Source organism: Malus domestica, chromosome 17 (genome assembly GCF_042453785.1).
Source record: "Malus domestica chromosome 17, GDT2T_hap1".
NCBI classification, from domain to species: domain Eukaryota; kingdom Viridiplantae; phylum Streptophyta; class Magnoliopsida; order Rosales; family Rosaceae; genus Malus; species Malus domestica.
The window spans coordinates 14,476,964-14,496,175 of NC_091677.1; the positions used below are offsets into that span (position 1 = coordinate 14,476,964).

At 37.1% G+C, this 19,212-nt stretch overlaps 1 long non-coding RNA gene across 2 annotated transcripts; it reads right to left on the minus strand.

Moving 5' to 3' along the window:
* Window positions 1-7,366: 7,366 nt before the first annotated feature.
* On the minus strand, window positions 7,367-8,985 carry LOC139193739 (uncharacterized). Of its 2 annotated transcripts, none has more exons than XR_011578197.1 (5): window positions 8,768-8,985; window positions 8,462-8,680; window positions 8,252-8,344; window positions 8,079-8,158; window positions 7,367-7,983 (listed from the first exon to the last, which is right to left on the minus strand). It is a non-coding gene; the product is annotated as an uncharacterized lncRNA (long non-coding RNA). The 2 variants fall into 2 exon arrangements; XR_011578198.1 differs by having other exon boundaries at window positions 8,252-8,347.
* Between the last annotated feature and the right edge of the window lie 10,227 nt (window positions 8,986-19,212).

Below are 19,212 nucleotides of genomic sequence, written 5' to 3' on the forward strand. Positions count from 1 at the left end.
CTTGACTTTTTCGATCGATGAGTAAGCTTCAACTGCCATAATTCTTGCCACCTCATTGGCATCCTTGGTATCCTCTTGATCAAGAAGCATAGACTCGGCTGCCAGAATTGCAGTTTTCTGCATCATGGCCAGCAGAGTAGTCTTCATGTACCTAGTCGTATGCTTCGCAAAGGAACTTGGGTTAACAACCCCTTTGATGCCATCAACAAACTTGGCACATACATCAATGTTCCCAAGCAGATCTGGCTTCAACAGCACACAAATCTCAGCAACTTCCCTAGAAACAGACTTGGTGAATTTCTCACGACTGCCTGCACGAGCAGTCTCCTTCTTCTTAGTAGACGAGTCGGTCTCGGCAGTAGAGAGAAAGAGTTTTGGCGTCACTTTAGCAGGAATGGGCACCTTATCACTCTTCATAGTAGCAAGCCTCTCCAAAGGTGAACCAAACTTCGACACCGGAGACACGGAGGAACTTCTACACTAGGCAATCTTATCAGCAATCGAACTAGTAGCCTTCGGAATGGTAGGTGCCACCAGTACAGGTCTAGCAGCCTTCTCTTTCTCGCTCTTAGAGAAAGTCAAGTTAATCACAAGTTTGGGAGTAGCCGGTAAACACTCGCGAGCAGCAGAATGAGTCTTCGGCTTTTTCTCAGTAGGCATCTTTTGAGCAGCCGGTGAACCTCCATGAGCAGCAAAGGAAGTCTTTGGCTTCTTCTCAGCAGGCGTTTCTTGAGCAGGAGGGGAAAACCTCTTTTTTCCCACATTCATTTGTAGTAGGCTCTACCTCAATGATAGGATGAGCCAACGCCTTAGCCTTGATTCGTTTTATCTCCTCTCTAGGGGTAGCCCACCTTTTTCCATACGAAGAAGATTAAGCAGCCAACGCCATTCACGATACTCGGAGGGGATACTTAGAGCAACATGCATTTTCTTCATGTTCGGAGAAGTCTTAGGAGTTGAGCCAAACTCCAAATCTACAAAGGCAGTAGAAGACAATTACAAAATTAAAGAGCAGCTTAGCACAAATACAAAGCAGCTGAAAAATTAAGCAACTCATTTACCGGATATGAAAATCGTTGGAACACGCAGCTCGGAGGAAGAATCAGACTCTCATTCTCCATTTATCTCCAAAGTCTCTTTGGCCCAGTCATGATCTCCCTTGCTCAAGTTATCAAAAAACATATGGCGAGATTGCAGCTGCCCAACTCCCTCAACGTGACCTATGTCAAAGAAGTACCAAAATTCGTTGACGGTCAAATCTAAGTCAAAGAATTGGCTTAGATTGTGGAATCCCACCATCACACGAACTGAATTTGGAGAACATTGAGTGGGGGCACATCTCATGGAGCAGAGCACTTCCTAGAAAAAGCGCGACATAGGAAAGTTAAACCCCAACACAAAGTAGTAGGGGTGGAACTTGATGGCTCTACGAGCCCCGTCACATGGTTCATGACTGCTAGCATCCTTAACCCATTTCACATGCACTCCTAACGGAATGGCATGCCTATAAGCTTCGAGGAAATCTCTAAACAAGTCATTAGAACTAATCTTGAAGTGAGTAGCCTTGAAGTATCCAACCTTGCTTAAATACCCACCTTAACGGTACAACGGCGGTGCACTGTCATCATTTTTATGGTTCGAAGAAGACTTACTCGAAGGAATTCTACAAAGATGCAAAGAAGATTCATTAAGATGGATGCTTAAAAAATAAAATATAAAAAATGAGGAAAATGCTCGGCATAAGTAGGCCACACGGCCTAAACAAAAAAAAAAAGAGAAAAAGAGGAAGGGAAGGCTCGGCACAAACAGGCCACATGGCCCAAACAAAAAGAAAAAGGTGCTCAACAGGCCTCTTGGCCCAAAAGAGGCTCTCGACCTCACTCTCTATTTTCTCCCTTAGGCACGGGCCCAAGCCCAGCCTCTTCAAAAAATAAAAAATAAAAAAAGAAGTTGAAGACCCAAACCGCAGGAGCCCATCGTCCTAGCCAGGCCCCATGGCCTGGCTTGTTCTCCCTCGCCCGCAGGCCTCAAGTCTCGACTCCAACTTGGCCCACGCCAAGTCTAAACCACTAGGCCACCCATTGCAACCCTAGTGCCGTGACTTCTCCAAGATTTTTTCAAGTCACCTCGACCCCCATCAAGCCAATTTCAAGCCCCAAGGCTCCCAAGAAAATTGAGAAGACAAGAAAAATTAATTTTTTCTTACCTTGGAGTGGCGTGAAGACAAAGCAAGCAATGAAAGACGATCCTTTGCACGGGCAAGATGTAGAAGATTGCTAGAGGAGGGGGAACAAATATCCTCTAAGCTATCTCTCTTGTAGGGTAGAATAAATTACTCTCCAAAGTTGATTTAATAATCCACTTAAGGTGGACTTAAATAGGCTTTGAGAGAAATTTATTTCTCTTTCCTAGAAGGATCTAATTTCTTATTAAAGAGGGAATCTACATCAAAATAGGAAGCAGTCCTAAGTTTCCTAAAAACAAGAAAATCTCTACACATGTTGCCCTTTTCTGCGAGTAGCCCAACAGGTGTGGGGGCATTTGTGGAGCAAAAAATAATCACAATGTGACACGTGGATCTTTGGATTAAAAGGACAAGAATACCCTTGAGGCACATCGGGATTCCTATGCGCGAGTAGCGGGTAATCATCCCTCAACTAAATCAAAAGTGCCTAAAATAGGTAACAATTCAAAACATATTTCATCCATCCTCATCAAATCCTTGCCACAAGGTAACTCCAAAATCTTTCCCTTTTTATTAGACTAATTAGCTAATCAATTAGGTAATTATTCTATTTGGCTAATTATTTAGTTAATTATTCAATTATGCCCAATTAAACACAAATCAAGAACCTAGTCCACAAAGAGAGCCAAGTGGCCGGTCCTCTCACCCAAGGAAACCAGCCACACCCCTATAAAAGCCCTCTCATTCTCTCCAAAACCCAATTCCAATTCTCTTGCTAAATTCTCAAAATTCTCCAAACACTTTTCCCTCAAAATTCTAACTTTGGCATCGGAGGTTCTGGCCTTGACCTAAAGTGTTATTTGTTTTGTAGGTGCAATTTTGTCCAAAATCAATGAGGAAGAAATTTACATCCACATTGCCGATGAGTCGACTTCCTCAACTTTTACATGATGTTAAATCTACCTTGAGTATTTACACACTCAAGGGGGAGTGTTGTAAACTTTCCTAGTTTACATGTGATTGTGTAAATCCTAGATTAGAATTTATTATAGTTATTCTTTCCTATATGGACTTGTATTCCTTGGGGATGTAGGAATTCTTCTCCCCCTTATTACTATAAATAAAGGCACTACGTATGGAGGAATAACACATACATTTCCCTACATTGCCCTACATTCCTACAAACACATCTCTCTCTACAATCTCTCCTTGCTGGCCCCCTCCCCTTAGTCAGATAAAATAGGCTACAACATTACGAACATTTTTATTTACTTTTGTTCATTAGTTTTAATTTGGTCCAGTCACTCGTAAATGAGAGGTCATAAGTTTGATTCTTGCCAAATGTGAATATGACCCATATTATTGCTAGCTCTTTTTTTATTATTTAATATTAGAGATATTTTAACATCACATGTAGATGAGGCTTCAATAAAAAATAGTAAAATTTGGACCTTTGAAATTACATTATTGCCCATCATTTTTTTTTGTGTGATAGAAGACTAAGTAGTATTTTCACCATCTTTTGGTTAATAAAGATGATTTCATTAATTAATAAAGATAATATCGTTTGTTAAAAAAATAAATAAATAAAAACCCAAATGCGAAATTGAAAGATGGTGTGTCATAAAGGAAAAAAAGTGTAGTACTCACTTTTGCGTATACGAATTGATTGTTTCATTTTATTCTTCTATTACTTACACTATTTTGTATAACAAAAATTTACAATTACAATAGTGTTTCGGTTTAATAATAATATTATATAAATGAAATAATTTATAGGTATCAATACATTATTAAACTAAAAAGCCAAATGAAAAATCTGTTTCAAATAAATTATTTTTCGAAAAACTTGGCCTTGGAGGCTTACAAACGAGAAATTTTTCCATAAGCCGGGAATTGTATCTGAGTTGGATTTCCCAACTAATCAAAAGTTGCCACCTGTCTCTTTTATTTCTTAAAATAAAAAAATGCAAATTAAAATTTTTTATCAACATAATTTCTGAATTACCCCTATAACAGTGATCAATTCACCATCTCGTCCACGCCAAAAAATCACCGGAAAGCAGCAACAACCCACCCCCATCGCCGACTGGCGAATTTATCGGGGCACCCCATCTCTTCTCCCTCTTCCTATTTTTGTTTCTCATTTCCCCTCGATTTCTCCACTCTTAATTAGATATGGAAGCCGATGGATGTTCAGCGGCAACTCAACCTCAAATCTGGCGTGTCTAATGCCGATCTAGCTGCTGGTGAAGCGATCGGCCTTCCTATGTTCTTCTTCGGCGTAAGAGAGGAGGAGAAAGAAAAATAAAAGGAGAGAGAAAGGGAAACAAAGAGGTGAGGGACGGGAGGAATGGTGGGGGCGGGGAGAGGGTTCCAGATTTTGAAGGGTAATTTGAGTCATTTGATTGTTTTCTTTATTGATTTTTTTTAAATTTAATTTTAACTATTTTATGGATAATGACCACATAAAGATTGAGTAGTTTAAGAAGATGAAATCCTAAGTGTCAGATATTTGTAAGAGGGAATTCCAGCTGTCCTATGTAACCGGCTTCTGGAAAAATTTCTCCTTACAAACCAGCTAAATCTCATCCATGATCCATGATCCATGATCCATGATCCATGATCCATGATCGTCCGTGTGTAGGCAAGTCCCACACGTAGGGGTCCCACCAACATGTTTAATAAAAACTTTTTTAGATTTGTCGTTTAGTTGTACCCATCTATCATCCTCATATTTTATGTTTTTCGGGTACAGCTGGCTTTCAGCAGATTCATGAACCTCCTTTCCCCCTTACTTTAATATCTTATGCATTATTGAGATTGATTTCGATTTTTAACGCCATTCAACCGGAGACCTAATATTATCGATCAGGTAGAGACTAATTTTTTTAATTAAATTTATAAATTAAAAGATATGACGGTAGATGATTAGATTATTATTTAAATACTAATTTACGTATTTATTTTTTATTGATTACATATTATTTAATATAAATTTAATTTAAAATTTTGATCTCCCGCCTACCTGTGCAAACACTTAACATCGAAAAAGCCATGCGGAAGTCTGGAGATTCCAAAACTGCCTTGTTATTGCCCCTTCCCCTTTCACCCCACTTCAACAGATCGTTTCTCCTTTTGACCCGCCAAGGCACCAATTATATACTGGTCTTACTAGAGTATATTTGATGGAAAATTCTCGTAGTTTTAGGCCATTCCCAATTTCCCAGTAGTGGGAGTTATGTTTTAGTCTCTCAAAACTTTTGTTATAATATGTGTCTCAATTATATCTTTTCCATCTCCAACAGTGTAAAGTATATGAGAAATAGATAGAAAGTGGATGTTGGCTCCACAAAAAGCTTGGCCATAGGATTTGAATTATATTTTTCTTTTGGTTGACTGCGTTGTTTGAGTGTATATATATATTAGGCAAAAGTAATAATACGTGTTGATTTTATTACTGTAGCTAGGGCAGACAGGTCGCAGCGTGCCACCATATGAAAGTTATATATTCTTTTGAAATCAAACAGGACATGTGTTCTTCACACTCTTTCTTCCGTTTAAATTTGACCAACACAAACACAAAGTACATCGGAAACTTCTGGATGGACATGATCAGTGCTGCATGCATGCAAGCATGGGGATATATATAATATTTGCACATTAATTACGAAGCTCGATATGACAAGGTATGAATTTTTGAATTACGTCGCTAATCTTGAAAAAAGATGTACATTTTAAATGGAAAGAGTTCTTGATTTGTGAAACTCGTGAATTCAAGAAAAGTTAGGTGATTCAAATTTCAAACATGTCATTTTTGTCCAATCAAGAAAAGTTAAGTAAAAATATATATATGCATGAACTTCAGTCTTCTTAACGTACAAGGATCATGAAGGTTATACATCGCCGTGTGTTCTCTTCTGCAAATCGACATCTCAACCCAGATTTACATAATAAATCTCCAAGCCTTCCTTCTCTTCTTAATTTCAAGCAGCATACTCACAAGCCAAGCCAATCGAGTCCACTTTCTTTGTCAGTTAGAACTGTCAATAAACAGAATAGGACCAATCATCAGACAAAGCAACCAAAATTGCAGGAACAAAAACCAAATGCAGTTGTTTAACTTTTGTATGAACATTTGAAGAAGACAAAAAAAGCTTCCGTATGAAGGACATACAATCAAACTTTTGTATGAACAAACCTAACAAAAAACTAAACGTTGAAAAAATAAATACGTATAAACACAAGCATTTACCTCTATAATTTAGCCTTTGAGTTTCCCCTTTTTGGTTTTCAGTTTTAATTTCTCTGAAAAATAAAAAATGAATGTAGTTATTAAACGAAGTTTTCAATTTTCGGATTTCAAAGTAATAAAAACAAAAATTATAAACCGAAAAACGAAATGATTATCAAACAACCCCTTAATTAATAAGCCAAATGTTAATTTGCCAATATAAAATTACAAAAAGGTGAAAAGTGGGAGTAACTATTGCCAATTAGCTCACGTTTTTGCCAAGTTCAACCTATCTCTATCCATTATCCAATAGTTTTAAAATTTTGCCACTTAGTACTATGATCTAGTGATATTTTTTAAATGAGAGGTTTTATGTTCGATTCTTGCCAAAGGTAAATTTAAACCACATTATTGCTAATCCATTGTGAAGCTTAGCCTACTCCCACACTCCCTTAGTGTAGATACTATCGTTTAAAAAATAAAAAAATTCCTAACCTTTAATATGAATGGCCAATCACTACTACGTTTTACTATTTGCGCGACGAACCAAAGTTGGTCGTGCAAAGTGTATTTCCGTCTCACAAACTTCAGCGCGACATAAATTTCGTCTCGCAGAATCCGTCGTTCAAAGATCGTGAGAAAGACTTCGCGGGACGAAAAATATCATTGGTTGCAAAAACACGACGCGACAGTTTACCTTCTTTGCAAAAAAAATTTAGGAACGAATGTCTTCGTTGAAATACTAGGATACATACGTGGGACGACTATTATTCGTCTCTCTAAACTTTGCACGATGAAACCTAGTTTGTCGCTAGAGTTTTGCGAGACGAAGGTTTTCACAAAATATTTTTTTTAAATTTAATTTTACGTTCTTTTTTTTAATTTTGTAATAAAAATAAATTACATTTTTTTTGTTAATAAAATTAAATTGCAATTAAAAAATGTAATGAAGAGAAAAATAATATATTTAAATAAATATAAATGTACGCACTATGTACAAGAAAAGTGTTTAAAAAGTAAGGAAGTAAAAAACTAAGAAAATAATGTGGCGTAATTTATGTCGTCGTCATGCAGAGGAGGCTGGAAGGTCTCGAGGTTGTCGACAGGCTCAGAGGTCGAATGGGCAGAGGTGTGGCCATGCTCGGGTTGAAGGGGCTTGGAGGTAGACGGGGGACGAAGATCCAGGAGACAAATGCCGGACTGACTGAGGGCCTATACAATCTGTGACATCTAGCTCTTATACGAGGCGAGCTCAGTCCTAAGGTCAGGCACCTCTGTTGTCAAAGTTGTCACCTGAAGTCCTAAGGTAAGCCACCTCTGTTGTCAAAGTTGTCACCTGACTCTTTGATTGCGATGATGAAAGGGCTCTAGGTTCCCGCCGCTAGGCAATCCCCATCCTCTTACAATATGTCCCTTGCCTCCGCCCAAGAGTCTGATCCAAGGTCTCCGCAAGGATCTGAAACCGCGCATCCTCTGGAGGATCCACAGACTCAAGTGGAGTCTCGGGAGGAAGCTTGACGATGGACTCCTAAAGAACCAACTGCCTCTTCTCCATCATCGTCGCCTGTGTAATATAACATCAAATATTAATTATAACATTCATATAATAACCATGAAACTAAATGCATAAGATAATAATTAAAATTGAAGAATACTTACATGAAAGGACTCGGCCAACTCATCCCCGGGTCGAACATAAACATTGCGAAAGACATCGATCTCTGGGAATTTTGAACCCCCTTGATAGAACAAGAGAAGAAAAATGTTGGTTTGAAAAAAAAATTAATATTAATGACATATTAAAAATTGAATATGAAAAACTTTATTATTACCCGCCACCACGCCTTCATCTTATATGAGAAAGGCCTCGAACCGGAATGGTGGAGAATAGTCTTTTTGTCCCTATTGCTCTTGTTGGCTTTCACCTTCTTGTGTTATACAACAAATAAAATTATAAGTTCAAATTTAAATGAAATATAAAAAAAATCAATAAACATTAGTAAGAAACGTATAATAATTTTAAACTTAATACAAAAAAATACCACATAGTCGGGCTCCTGAAATTGACTGCAGAGCCACGCCCAATTATCCTCCTAACCCTCAAAGTCCTTCGAGCAACCTTCCTTAAAAGCGACCTGCGGATCATCAAATGTCTTAAAATATTGGTGCAGGTCGCTCTTCCACTGCTTGTACCGTTTAGAGAAGACCATGTTGACATACGCCAACATATCGTCGTTGATGTCCTCGAAATTGTAGTTTGTCTGCAATATAACAAATTAATTACATACATTAAGTAATATAAATATATAAAATTTGAAGGAAAATCAATTAAAAGGAAGGATACTTACCGACAATTGTGCGCGCACCTTTGTCCTCACCTCATAGGGCAATTGGTCTGAATGACGTGACCAATGTCGTGGGCCAATGCGCTATGCTGCTTTGCCGTTGGTGCAGCTCGATGCCGCTCATCGTATCCGATAGTGATACGTTTCTTGGTCACCCAGGTGATCTTCGCCATCTTCAATTGGCGACAAGATCTCTGAGTGTTTTTCTTGGCTGATATAAAATAACGTTAACCAAAAACTAATAACAAATCCTACTAAAATTTTGGCATAACATCCCTATAAATAAAACATTTATCAAAAACCTAAAAATAACATAACAATATATGTATCCAACATAATGATCACAACTGTTTAATAATAGGTTCAGAACGATGACAACAATAAACAATATATATAATAACTATTTAATCCTTAGATGACATAACTTAACAAACTGAACCTAAAACAACAAAACTAAGTTAACCAAATTCTTATCATATTTCATATTTGGTATTCCTTATAAGGTTTGTACTTTTGCCAACATTGTATGCACTGTTACAAAATGTAAATACAATCCATCTCCACAATTTGCATAAGTAAACAACAATTACTTTCAGTGGAAGGAAGCATATGCATTTGAAAAGCACAATGATACGTCCGTTTTACACATTTTCATTCTACTTACCTAAATAGCTAAAGATTGAACTTTGTTGATGCACAAAACCGGAGGTCTTGGAACAAGGTAAATCCGATCGTGAAACTGCAAGAAATGTAAATAACACAAGATGTATCGTGGTTCACCCCAAGGTTTGGGCTACGTCTACACTGATATTGTATTTATCTGAGAGGTGAGGGAGAGAACCTCTGAATATGGGAGGGGATGTGAGAGGGGTGAGAAAGCTTCAGCAATGGCCTCCGATAATTGTGAGGGTGATGAGTCCTTTTATAGAATAAGGGATTCTCACTTATTACATATTTGCCCATTCCTTTATTACATAATTACATTTAAGTCCCCTGAGTATTTGTACGAGATCTAAATATGGAGGCCCTAAGTATGGTATAAACAGTAGTCCCCCAAGTCTTCAGTCAAGAGAGTCTTTTGGCTGGAGACTTGAAATTTAGTCCATGTGTGGGCTGAAGTAACTAGATGTCATCTAGAACTAATACTCGATATGAGGCGGTGCCCAATATGAAATGATGCTCAACTAGAAGTAGCATATGTTGCGAGGCTGCTCTGCTTGTGGCTTATGTTGCCTTGGTTGGCTCGGCTTGTGGCGTTGAAGGTGAGGGAGTCCCTTTTATAGAATAAGGGATTGCTCCTCAATACATGAATGATGGGCTAGAGTTGATGCTCTCTAATAATGGTGAAGGAATCCCTTTTATAGAATAAGGGCTCGCTCCTCAATACATAAGTGATGGGCTAGGAGTGATGCTCGCGGCGAGGCGGTTGCTTAGCTAGCGGCGATACTCTCTAATGATGGTGAGGGAGTCCTTTTTATAGAATAAGGGCACGCTCCTCAATATATGAATAATGGGCTAAGTCCCCTAAGTATTTTTCATGAGGCCCAATATATGGTACATAATGTAGTCCCCCAAGTCTTCGGTCAATAAAGTCTGTTGGCTGGAGACTTCAAATTGAATTCATGTATGGGCCGAAGTGGCGGTTGTTCGGAGGAAATATTTGTATACCTTTCACTAAAGCTTTGTAGGTGAAGCTTTTGCAAGTGAAGCTTTTAAAGCTGGAGCTCTGTAAATGAAGTTTTTGAAGCTAGAGCTTTTGTAAATGAAGCTTTTGAAGCTGGAGCTTTTGTATATGAAGCTTTTAAAGCTAAAGCTCTGTAAATGAAGCTTTTGAAGCTAGAGCTTTGTAAATGAAGCTTTTGAAGCTGATTGACATGAGTGATGCTTATGAATGTTTATGTTGATTGACATGAGTAATGCTCATGGATGTTGACATGAGTGATGCTCATGGATGTTGACATAAGTGATGCTCATGAATGTTGACATGAGTGATGCTCATGAATGTTTATGTATGATTGATATGAGTAATGCTCATGTATAATTTGAAGTACTGGATGTACTTTTGATCACCTGGTTGGTGATAATAGCGGCAGGCTGCTGAATAATTTGGAGTACTGGGCGTACTTTTGATCACCTGGTTGGCGATAATAGCGGCGGGTTACCGAATAATTTTGGAATACTAGGCGTACTTTTGATCACTTGGTTGGTGGTAATAGCGGCAGGTTGCCGAATAATTTTAGAGTACTGGGCTTACTTTTGATCACCTGGTTGGTGGTAATAGTGGCAGGTTGCCAAATGATTTTGGAGTACTAGGCATACTTTTGATCACCTGATTGGTGCTATTTTGGGCTTATAGGCATTCGCCCTCCACAACATGCCGGCCCATTTATTTTGGGCTTTGCCTTTTTTTTATTTTTTTATTATTACCCTTTGATGGGGTTTATACAGATGTCTCCGAAAGATAGGAAAAATAAATTACATCATACAAAAAATAAATCTGACTCTCTGCTCAATGGGTCACGCCCTTAATTCTCTTTTCTGCATGCCATCACCACCGCAATTATGTCTGCTTTTTCATTTTTTTTATCTTCTTTTGCTTTCTGCTTTTCTCTAAAATGACAGCTGCTTTGGACAACCTTTTCGACATCACCCATTTGCTTTTCTCTGGCTTTCAAAAAATAGGAACATGCATCCTTTGGTGGTCGACAAAAGCAAAAGTATAATCTTTTCCTTTCTCTTTTAGCCTTTGCTTTTGTTTCTGTTTCTCACTTTATTTCCCACTGCTTTTCTACTTTTCTTTCTGATTTGCTTTTGCTTTCCCATGTGCTCTCGCAGAGCAAAGCTTCCCCTTATTCCTCGCTTTTGCATGTGGGTGGTCGACAGCTGAGTCCCTGCTCCAACATCTCAGCATGAGCCTTCAACTACATGAGACTCGGCTAGATTCTTCTTTCGTCGTTCATTGTGTCCTGCTAGACGCCTACGACAACTCCTTTTGGTGTCATCGAAGTCTGGTAGCTGATGAAATATGCGGCATTGCTGGCCAAAACCTTTGGTGGAGGCCAAGAACAAGCACAACCTATCCGCCTGACATCGTCTCATTGCGCCGCCTTCTCCTCCGTTGGATGACAAGGACGACGACGATCTCTTCACGCCTCATTCCTCAGGACAGACGTAGTGGTGCACATAGTAGTCACTGATACTGCCGAGCCTGGCCTTGAAAGTCTGCTTCGAAGCCCCGAAACCCCAACTGACGACTCCATTGAACGTGACGACAGCTCAGGATAATTTTGGAGCATTCATTTTTTGTGATTGAAATGGGGAGGACTGGACCAGGGCCCACCACTCGGCGAAGAAGTTCTCCATCGTCTGATAGGCCAGCAGTGCGAACATCAGAGTGTTGGGATTCAGATTTGACGACATCATCATGGTCCTAGAAATGACGTCCATCTCCGGTCTGGTAATTGCTTGATACTGTAAATCTTGAAACGACGTCGCAACCAAGAGAGAAAGAGTGATACTTACTTGGGGAAGACAACAGTTAGTTTGGAATCGCGTTGCTCTCTTATGAACATACATATGATCATATGGCAAAAGGACATTGTGGCAGTGTATTAGGAACTGATTATCAGTAGTCTCATCTGTTATCATTCCTTCCCAGACTTCTGTTAATCCATTTCACACAACATTGGGGAAGATCACATAGTTCATGATAATGTAAGGATTTGGATTTTCAGTTCCATCAATGATAGGAAGTTCAAGCGAGAGAGATGGAGAAACAAAGAGCGAGATAGGGTAAGCCGAAGAAGAAGATAGAGAGCTTTGCTTGGGGTCGTATAACAGGTTCATCTTCTACCTCAACAAGTGGTGATTGATCATCCAGCGCCATAGGATCTGTGTCAAGTTTCAATTTAGGTTTCTCCTCCTTGGAATCTTCTGCCTCTCCAAGCCGTGGTTGTTTGATTGGTCGTGGATCCTCATCGTCCCCGTTCGGACGGGTATTGGGCACCGGCGCCATTGGATCTCTGTTTGTGAAATCGAGAAAGAGATTGCAGGAATCGAATTGGGAATTAATTAGGGAATTAGGAATTGGGAATTTGGGGGTAGCGTTTTTATTTTATTTTTTTACTGGAGCCAAGATCTGTGACTAATTGAAGAGAGAGAGAGAAAGCTGGGATTGGTTTCTTGGGTTTTTGTGATTTTGCATATTCACGGTGGAGGTGTAAAAATGAAAGAGAACCGACATAGCTTTTCGTGTCGGTTCCCACAGACGGCACCAAATGTTGATATACAAAACAGGAGGTCTTGGAACAACGTAAATCCGACCGTGAATCTGCAAGAAATGTAAATAACACAAGATGTATCGTGGTTCACCCCAAGGTTTGGGCTACATCCACACTGATATTGTATTTATCTAAGAGGTGAGGGAGAGAACCTCTGAATATGGGAGGGGATGTGAGAGGGGTAAGAAGGCTTCAGCAATGGCCTCCCCTAATTGTGAGGGTGATGAGTCCTTTTATAGAATAAGGGCTCTTTACTTATTACATATTTGCCCATTCCTTTATTACATAATTACATTTAAGTCCCCCGAGTATTTGTACGAGATCTAAATACGGAGGCCCTAAGTATGGTATAAACAAACTTAAAGCAGCTGGAGCTTAAATTTTTTAACAAAATTAAACTAGTAAAACTCGGAATTAAGCATAAAAATTGAACAAATTTTTTTAGAGACACGTTGTTCTCTACAAAGAAATAATGACCACCATCCTAGCATCATTAGGCAATCCAATATCACATAAAACAGTTTATATGGAGAAATCACCAAGGAACTATAGGAAAAAAACAATTATCAATGTGCAAGGCGTTATTAAACTTTACCTTGTTGTGACCCCGATGCATCAGTAGTGGATGCCGATGGTGTGTCGATCGTGCGGGGGCGGTGGTGACCATGCCTGGTGCTAACATGTAGCACCACTGATGAGGCTGATGACACCGGCACCTAGTAGACCCCGAGACCAATCGGCAAGTGGTCCATTTGTGCTGGAGCAGTGGCAGCTGACGAATGAGTCGAAGGAGGCGAACGGGGTGCAGTCGTCATCGCCTTACGACTTCTAATAAGGTTTGACGTCTGCACAATTAGAAAAGAAAAAAAAATTTAGTAAGTATACATATAAGTCCCATCACATGCCAAATTATGTGGCATATCACTCACACCTACCCTACGCATAACTAAATCAAGCATTTGAAACATATATATACCGTTAAACATAAAACAGACAATTAAACCATAAAAGCATCTAGACCTATATGCATTTCATTAAAGGAGGAATAAAATACCAATCCAACCTATATGCATTTCATTCAAGGAGAAACCAAAAAGCAATCCACTTACCTATATGCATTTCATTAAAGGAGAAACAAAAAACCAATCCCTTTACCTATATGCATTTCCCCATTCAATTAAACAACAAGAAAACAAAAATATATACGGTACTTAGAGCCAATTGACTTGGGCAGCAACTACCTTAAGTAGGCCTCGAAACATAAACACAAACATATCCTTCAACATGCCTAATTCTATGGCATATCACTCACACCAACCCCATAAAAGCATCTTGACCTATATGCATTTCATTAAAGGAGAAACAAAAAACCAATCCACTTACCTATATGCATTTCCCCCATTCAATTAAATTGATTCAATGAATAATCATGTTCTTATCCTGTTTATCGCAGAAACGGAGCAAATTAATGTCAAAGGATACTTTTGCTGGGCTCTGTTCGATGACTTTGAATTGTGTATACGGTTGTCTCAGCAAGTTAGACTCTATTACATTGATTTTGATGACAACTACAAGCGCTACCCCAAGCAATCAGCTAAGTGGTTCTGTGATTTCAATCACAACAGTGCTTTAATTAGTAGATCGACTTAGTTACATAATCTCTCATTCCGGTTTTATGCAGTACGTACTTCATATTTTTATATAATCAAGACTCTCCATGTGTGACTTTAAACAATTTATGTATGCTATTAAGAATTTTCTGTTCAATTTGTGGTATCCATCTGTTATATCGTGGTAAGACTACTTGTGTAGGACAATTTAGGTTAGGTTACACTTCATAAAATATAAAAATACAAATACATCCAAACTGAGTTTTGAATTTTGTTTCGCAATTTAATTAGTACTGTAAAGAGGTCACACTGAGTTTTCAGTGTTTTCAAACCTGAGTTCAAACTAGAAAGAGCTCAGATGTTCACTAATTTACTTATGGAAGTATAAGGCTCGAAAAATTCAATTTACTACTAGGATGAAAACTGAACCTAAAAACAGCCTCTAATACACGACAACACAAGATCTAACATTAACCGAACAAAAGAGAACAAGAAAACTGACAAATGTGCATGCAGATATTGCATTATTGCAATTTGCATTCCACACAATATAAGAAACCAACAGAGATTTACAAAAATATACAAAAAACTACCATGGCATACATACATTCAATTATACACAAAAGTTTAGTCATATACAAATATACATACATATATACAACATAGAGCGAGAGAGAGAGAGAGAGAGAGAGTTAAAGGTGTTGACTTTCTGAGAGGGGCGAGCATCAAAGGTCATTATTATGTGTATCTATATTTGCACGACGAATGAAATAATTGTAATTATAAAGTTTACGTAAACATAGATATCTATGCTGACGTAAACTTTATAATTACAAACAAATATTCAGATTATTTAATACCTTAAATATCTATTCTAAAAATAATTAATACTTTAAATATTTATTCTATAAATAATTAATACCTGAAATATTATTCTATAAATAATTAATACCTTAAATATTTATTCTATAAATAATTAATGCTTTAATCCATACAATTATTCTCAGCATAAGTACGATATTCATTGAAGATTGAAAACACATATAAACCGAGGATAGGATGCATACATTAGGTCTCAATAAAAAAACCCAACAGGAATTGAAACCTAATTAAGTCCAAATACATAACTTATATATATATATAAAAACCTTAAATTTAAATATTGTCATACAAAACATAAATTTAAAACTACTATTTGAATGGTCCTGGTCCATTCCACAAGAGTTCATAACGCCACCTATTGTAACCTCCCTCCAACGCATCATCCATCAACTTCATCAACTGTTCGTTCATATCATCATCAAAAGTATACTTACACTGTTACACATATATGCAAATAATTAATTCCAACATATAACTAAAAATTTCACAAGCTTAATTATTGATCCATCAACAATATACTTACTAATAGTTCATCCATCATAGCCTTCTTCACATTCCCAGACACATATTCCCAAGAACGCCACTTATCCGCCATCCCAATATGAACAGATTTATGAGGAATAAGAAGAACATAATTGTGAAGAATAAGGACAGCAAAAGTGCATATTTATAGGAAAGTTAGGACCTTTGCGCGACAAAGCGCAAACATCTATATTAAATGCCGTATTGATTCCTCCGATTCATCTACTAAAAATGGTCAAAACTGACAGGAACTTGCACGATGAATCATTGGTTGTCCAAATGCCCCATTTTCGTCGTGCAAGTTTTTCGCGCCAAACAAAATTACCCCGCGTTTTCTGGTTGACTTTATGTTAAGCCAACAAGTATTCGTCACGCAAATTTGTTTTGCCTATCTTTTCTATTTTGCGCGACGAAATTTTTTTTTCTGTCACGCATGTCTTGTGCCACAAAATATTGTTCGTCGCATTCGCTGTTTTTTCTACTAGTGAATCTAGTGAAAGCATCATTAGTACTTAGGAGTTAAGACACATCACACCAACTGCATATGTGAGTTTCAACAAACTCCTCCATTACCTTTAAAAATCAAGAAACAAATAAAGATTACAATCCAACGAGGGAGGATCCTCGCCGGATCCACTTTGTGAGAATTCTGGAAATCCTCCAATCACATCCGTTCATCGTGCATCGTATGGTTAGTTTTTGTCAGGTATTTTTTTTATTCAATTATAAATAAAAAAAATTTATAATGATTTCTAACTGTACGATGTATGATAAACGGATGTGATTTGAGAATTCCAAGGATCCTCACAAAGAGGATCTGATGAGGATCCGGCGAGAATCCTCACTCTAATCCAACTCTCTTTATCTACTTTTTGTGCGTTATTGTTATTTGTCATTCACATTCATAGGAGTAACTTTAAACGATGACTTAGGTGCGGCTAATAATGATTATCAATTATATACACGTAGTGTGTCAACCATAGCATAAATTAAAAACTTTTAAGTTTATTTATAAATTGTGCACTTATATACTCATGTAATTAGGACAAATCATATTGAAAATGCGTTGGCCTAAAAATTTGGGGGTAATCGCACAAGTGACTTTAACTTGAACAGTGGAATGTGAGTAAATGTACCTGAACACACGCAAGTTGAAAAAGAACAAAAAAAAAAAAAAAAAAAATCCCCATTTAATTAATCTTCATAAACGAATTAACTACTTCTTGTGAAATTGTTTTATCCTTCTCATTAGCTTAATTAGTGCGATCTTTACCCAAATCTTGTGTTCGATCAAAGCTACGTCTCCATCACTAATACAAACGCATACGCACTTACATGGCAATCACCAAAACACTTAATTTAAACAATGCACACAACAAAGGAAAACAATACATGTCATACTCTAAAACTTAACAAATGAACTAAAACTGATTATTTCTGCAATTAAATGTACAAAAAAAAGAAGAAGACAATTCTAACTAATTGCCCTATTTAAAAGCAGTGTTTAAAATATATATATATATAGGTGGAAATATTGATGTGTAAATTTATAAAAATATTGATAGATATATCAATACAGATATCAATATCGGTTGCCTTCCACAAAACTCATGAAAATTTAGAATAGGGTGGTTATATCAACTCATTCCGATTTAGTTGAAATTAGAGAAAAATTTCTCCCAAAAAAATCAAAATTAGTTTGAAATCTGTAATGAATTTTGACAATTTCTGTAATGAATTAGTAAATATCGTTGATGTTCATTGATTTTTCTATATCTTGTCGACATAGATGAAGTTTGCATTTCATCCCATTTTTCTATATCGATTCTTGATTTTTGAATATTTTAACAAAAATATATACTTTTGTAGATATTTCACACACTATTAAAAGTAGACTCCCGTATACGTCTATATATTTGCACGACACGATATAGTGGCATACACAATTTTTTTTTTTTTATTTCTCTATCTGTCCACCATAATACACTAGGGGACACATATAAAGTTTTTTTTTTTTTTTGGAAACTAGGACACGTAAAGTTTTGTGCATTATATGTGAACCTCTCTTTAGATTTCTTAACTTTCAAACCCAATAAACGTTCTTCAAGTTAACCTTTAATTTTAATTTTAAAGTGCATTTTCGCTCACCCTCATTGATTGTTGTTAAATTAATTTAAATTTTTAAATACGTCTTTTAAATCAATTAATCAAATCAATCTAACGAGACAATCAATGGGAGGTGAGCGTCTCTCGATTTTTTTGTTTTTTTGTTTTGACAAACAAGAGGGAACGAATGCAGCCTCACAATTGGCTAGTAATAGTGTGGTTCAAACTCACCTCGCCTGTGGTGAGAATCGAATTTAAAACATCTCACTTACAAGTGAACAGGAATACCACTAGACTGTAGTACTAGGATGCTGCACCACTCCATTTTAGAGGTGAACAAAGTGTTTTTTTTTTTTTTTTTGTGTTTTTGTGTCAAGAGGTGAACAAAGTTGTACTCTTAATTAGGGTGTCGTTCGGGATGGGATCCCGAATCCCAAACTGAAAATTTATGAGAATGTGAAGATCAATTCCAAACCGAAATTTCAGTATTTTCAATTTTTGAAATTTCCAAAATGTTTTCGGTATATCAGGATGGATCGAGATTCGGTTTTCGGTTTTGGGTTTTCGGGCTTTTGGTTTGAAATTTGAGATTTTTGGGCTATGAACCAAAATTTAGGCTTTTCGCCTAATATTTTGTTTCCCAATTTCATATCACTTGAAATTTAGGCTTTTTACTTCATACCAATTTGAAATTTCATATCAATTGAAATACCAATTCATTCATACTAAGTCAAATTGATGTTCCAAAGTTCCAAACTACTTAATTTCATACTTCTATTTCTAATGTAATCTACTATCAAACTACTTAAATTCAACATTCAACATGCATGTAACCAAAATCAATATATATATTTTTTTGGTTTGGTTCAAAATTCTTGAATCATTGAATATGTAATTTAGATTTTCGTACCTAAAGGTTCGAGATTGGTTTGGTATGGATCTCAAATTTTTTTATATTATCGGTTTGGAAATTTTTCGGTATGAATTCTGGATTTTTTTGGTTTAGTTTGGGATTTCGGAAAAATTTTCAGCCCTACTCTTAATTTAA